At 47.5% G+C, this 5,171-nt stretch overlaps 2 non-coding genes across 2 annotated transcripts; one reads left to right on the top strand and one right to left on the bottom strand.

Annotated features, from left to right (window-relative positions):
• The first annotated feature begins 280 nt into the window (after positions 1 to 280).
• Positions 281 to 430, top strand: LOC128582975 (U12 minor spliceosomal RNA). The gene has a single exon (XR_008379362.1). It is a non-coding gene; the product is annotated as a U12 minor spliceosomal RNA (small nuclear RNA).
• Positions 431 to 4,867: 4,437 nt separating this feature from the next.
• LOC128582794 (U6 spliceosomal RNA) lies at positions 4,868 to 4,974 on the bottom strand. Its single transcript, XR_008379235.1, has one exon. It is a non-coding gene; the product is annotated as a U6 spliceosomal RNA (small nuclear RNA).
• Positions 4,975 to 5,171: the final 197 nt, after the last annotated feature.

Genomic DNA, 5,171 nt, shown 5'->3' with positions numbered 1-5,171 from the left:
CAAAAAAAAGAAAATCCAGGCAAGAACCGGAAGAGGCGGGGCGCTCCCCGTGAGCCTTCGCGTGCCGGCTGCTTATCTGCATACAGGGCTCTGAGCACCATCGACACTTTATTCTTCCCAGACGAGCAAATAAAATAAAAAGTGATAAAATAATTTGATTAATGAGTAAAACAAACTTTAAAAGACCTCGGGTATTAGTTGGATAGGCAGTTATCTTACTCACCGTAAGGCTAATGAGAATAGCATTTATTACCAAGGAAGTCAGTCTTATTTTTCCTTTATGCCTTAAACTTATGAGTAAGGAAAATAACGATTCGGGGTGACGCCCGAATCCTCACTGCTTATGTGAGACGAATTTTTGAGCGGGTAAAGGTCGCCCCAAAGGTGACCCGCCTACTTTGCGGGATGCCTGGGTGTCGCGATCTGCCCGACCCCTTTTATTAACTGTGAAAGTAGACTAGTTTGTGCTAAGTGGAAGGCAAAAGTGGCGGGCATTTGGGTTTTTTTGTTTTTTTTTTTTTTTGATTCCTTGAGACAGTCAGGAGTGCTGTATGGTCATAACCCACAGCAACCTCAAACGCTTGGGCACAAGTGATTCTCTGACCTCAGTCTCCCAAGAAGCTGGGACTACAGGCACAAGCCACAACGCCTAGCTATTTTTTTTTTTTTTTTTGTAGTTTTTGGCCGAGGCTGGGTTTGAACCTGCCACCTCTGGCATATGGCGCTGACACCCTACTCCTTTGAGCACAGGAGCCGCCCCATTTGGCATTTCTCATTGGGTTTATCCTAATTTGTTAACTTGTGTACCTAGAGAATGTTGGCTTGGTGGTTTTTTCTACCCTCTCGGTCCCGGTCCCTAAGACTTCCAGCCATTCCTGAATTCCCGCTGATTGGAAGGACTCTCTCGGCCGAGTAGATACCGCTGCTGGCGGTGAGAAAGGAGGTCAGACCTGCCTCATCGTGCCCCACCCTTATTGGAGGCGTCCTTTGTTACTCAAGAGCGGGGTTAAGACTACGCAAGACAAACCCGCAGGTCCTCAACTTACTTAACAGATCACTTCAGCTATCACTGGCAATGGGTCCAGGGGCTTGTCTCTGATTAACCATTTCATCTTTAAAGCATCCCAGGCCTTTAGACAAAGCTTCATTTCTTTAATCAATTATAAATCAAAGAGTCGTTAAACCCGCTTATAATCTGTGAGCCTCTTTGAGATGTCCCACCTTTTCAGGCCAAACCAAAGTGGGCCTTCCATGTATTGATTTATGAGTTTAAACGTCATTCTTGTCTCCCCGAAATGTACAAAACTAAATAAACTATGCTGGAGGCTTCTTGGGCATGGTCTTCAAATTCGGCTCAGAATTAACCTCCTTAAATTATTTTAGCGTTTGCCTTCTTTCCTGTTGACATAATGTAACGCTCTTGGCGGTCAGTGTTATGCTCTTTTGATGATGTGACCGTCACAAGCAAATCACTCCCTAATCTGTAAAATGGGCCGTTGAGAGAGTTAAATAGACTAATTCATTTACTTGTTCAGTACACATACGTGGCTTTTTCAACTGATGCAACCCCAGCCTCCAGCATTGAAGCAGGCATGAGTTAGGTGTTTAACTCATATTTGTCCAATCTGCTCAATGAAAAATACATTCAGGGGCGGCGCCTGTGGCTCAAGGAGTAGGGCGCCGGTCCCATATGCCGGAGGTGGCAGGTTCAAACCTAGCCCCGGCCAAAAAAAAAAAAAGAAAAATACATTCAGTGCCCTTAGGACAGAAAAACTGAGGCAAGAGGATCTCTTGAGCCCGAGAGTTGGAAGTTGCTGTGAGCTATGACGTCAGAGTACTCTACTACCCAGGGCAACAGCTTGAGACTCTGTCTCAAAAAAATTGTGCTCTTAACAGATCATCGCCACAATTAAAAATTTGATCTATCAGAAACGCCCAGCAGAAACAGGGAGCTGGGATTGGGCACCAAGCAGAGGAGGGGAGTCCTGAGCAGCAGTGACAGCGTCCCAGCCCCTTCTCTCTCTGGTCCTCCTTTCATCACCTGTAAAATGGGACTATTGAAGTCTGATCTTACTTCTTTTGCTAAAATTCCTTTCTTTTTTTTTGTAGAGATAGAGTCTCACCTTATCGCCCTCGGTAGAGTGCTTATGGCATCACACAGCTCACAGCAACCTCCAGCTCCTGGACTTAGGCGATTCTCCTGCCTCAGCCTCCCAAGTAGCTGGGACTACAGGTGCCCGCCGCAACACCCGGCTATTTTTTTGTTGCAATTTTGGCCGGGGCTGGTTTTGAACCCGCCACCCTCGGTATATGGGTCCGGCGCCCTACCTGCTGAGCCACAGGCGCCGCCCCTAAAATTCCTTTCTAAGAGGCCTCGTGAGTCATACCTACAATGGGTAACATCTCACTAAATAGATGTTTATTAATCCAATATAATGTGGTTTACTTTCCAACCTAATTCTAGTACAATATTACATGGAGAGAAGACCCATTATCTTAACACAACCAGGCTAGAGTGCAGTGCCATCATCAAAGCTCACTTGGATCTCTGGGTTCAGTTGATCTGAGTAGCTACTGAGACTGCAGGCACATGCCACCGCACCGGCTAATTTTTGTACTTTTAGTAGAGACAGGGTCAGGCCGGTCTTGAACTCCTGAGTTTAAGTGATCCTCCTCCTGCCTTGGCCTCTCAGAGTGCTAGGATTACAGGCTGAGCCACCTTGCCCTTGCCTAGTCAAACGAAACTTAACTCTCTCAACTAGTTCCCAGCTAAAGAATCCCTAACACCCACCCATGCCCTGTAAGCTCCACTTCAAGATGTCCAGCCTTTTCTGGGAAATGAATGTATACCTTCCACATATTGCTTCATGATTTTACCTGTAATTAATTTCTGTCTCCATGAATGTATAAAATCAAACTGTATTCCTGCCACCTCAGACACATTTTCTCAAGACCTTTTCAGAATTTGTCCCCAATTCAGAATAAACCTCTTTAAATTATTTTAGAATTTGGATTTTTCCCTTGACATCATCATTAAGCCTTTCCTCCCTCCCAGGGGTGCCAGGAAGAAGGGTGGGCCAGGTGGGCCTCAGCCCTGACACTGTCTAGGGCAGATGCTGAGGAACCCAGGGGGCCACCGGAGTGGCCTTAACATAAAACCTTAACATGAAAAAAGTTAAATGTTTAAAAGACACTTAAATGATTTTTGTAAACCAGGGAGATTGGGTCATAAACTGAGGTCATCTAATTCTGGGATGGCTCCTCCCCACCCCCATCCAGGCATTTCAGAGCTTTGTGGGGGCCATTCGGTTAGTGGTCTCCAAGACAGGGGAGGTGGAGACTGGGTAGGGCCTTCCCAACCTCCCTGGAGATTCCTGCAGGGAAGAGGCCCCTTAATCTGTGAGGGCCTCACTCCCTTTCTTGCATAGACACCCAGGACTTTTTGCCCAGTGTGAACAAACATGGAACGTCCAGCAAAGCAGGTGCACCATAGCAGAAGGAATTTGGTTCCACTTTGTTTGAAAATTGACCAGGAGTTCGATCCCAGCTTGGAAAACCGACCCCTGGAGGCACTTGGGGCTGTGGCAGTCCCTGGGATCCTACAACCAGACAACTGCCTGTGCTCCCAAGGCCCAAGTGGTCTGAAGGGCTTGGACTCAGCATTTCCCATAATTTTATTACAGATTCCTTTCCTTTCTTGTTCTTTTATAAAATAGAGCTTTGTGTTAAAGAGGCTGCAGTGAGCTATTGATTGTGCCACTGAACTCCAGCGGGGGAGGAGGGGAACAGAGCAAGATCCTGTCTCAGAAAAAATAAGTAAAAGTAAATAAAATTGGGTGTGTAGGTAGGATATTACCTGTGAACTTCTTTCAGGGGAGTGAAGGACCTGTTATAATCATGATTTTAAAGTTGTCAGGCCTGGCCAGGCACAGTGGCTCACGCCTATAATCCTAGCACTCTGGGAGGCCCAGGTGGGCGGAATGCCTGAGCTCATAGGTTTGAGACCAGCCTAAGCCAGAGTAAGACCTCATCTCTTAAACATAGCTGGGCATTGTGGCCAGTGCCTGTAGTCCCAACTACTTGGGAGGCCGAGGCAAGAGAATTGCTTGAGCCCAAGAGTTAGGTTGCTGTGAGCTATGATGCCATAGCACTGTACTGAGGGCAACAAAGTAAGACTCTGACTCAGAAAAAAAAAAGGCTTAGTGCCCATAGCTCAGTGGTTAGGGCGCCAGCAACATACACTGGGGCTGGCGAGTTCAAACCTGCCCTGGGCCTGCTGAACAACAATGACAACAACAAAAACAAAAATTAAAAAATAGCTGGGCATTGTGGCAGGTGCCTGTAGTCCCAGCTACTAGGCAGGAAGCTGAGGCAAGAGACTCGCTTGAGCCTAGGAGTTTGAGGTTGCTGTGAGCTGTGATGCCACAGCACTCTACCAAGGGTGACATAGTGAGATTCTGTCTCAGAAAAAAAAAAAGGCATAAGGGCTGAGAGATAATGACTGACGTCATTCACTGCCCTGTTGTAGGGGAAACAGCAAGAGAGATGGTGGGAGGTGGGTGCCTTTCATTTCCCCCTCCAGGAGCCAGGCTCTCCTGGGCCCAGCCTGACCTGTTTTGTCATCCTCAGACAGGCACAGGAATGGGGGTGAGACCTCATGTGTATCAAACAATTGGCAGTGTGGAGAAGGGCCACTGGGCACCAGAGTCCCAGGCCAAGTCCTTTCCTTGCCCCCAGTAGGTAGTGAGGGTTAAGCTGTGGGCCAGAGACAGAATGGGAGGCTAGAGGAGAGCGTCCCCCCCCCCCGCTTTATCAGGCATTCCTTTCTTTGAACTTGCCCCATCTTCTCTTTCTTAAAAATATATATTTTAATATAGAACACTTGACAAATTTGCATGTCATCCTTGTGAAGGGGCCACACTCTCCTTCCCTGTATTATTCCAATTTTAGTGTAAGTGCTGCCAAATCGAGCACCCCATCCTGGCTTCCTCCCTACTCCACTCCAGCACACTGGCTTTCCCTGTATTCCTTGGGCCATCAGGGAATACAGAATCAAGGTGAGAATGGCCACTGTTAGTCACTGGGCACCAGGGCCTTGGTGCTTGCTGGTCACTCCCTCTGAGCCCCATTCTAGTCCTATCTCCCTCCCCAGTTTCATCTCCACTAGCCCC

Source organism: Nycticebus coucang, chromosome 3, assembly GCF_027406575.1.
Source record: "Nycticebus coucang isolate mNycCou1 chromosome 3, mNycCou1.pri, whole genome shotgun sequence".
In the NCBI taxonomy this organism is placed as follows: domain Eukaryota; kingdom Metazoa; phylum Chordata; class Mammalia; order Primates; family Lorisidae; genus Nycticebus; species Nycticebus coucang.
This window is presented reverse-complemented; position numbering and strand designations above follow the sequence as displayed.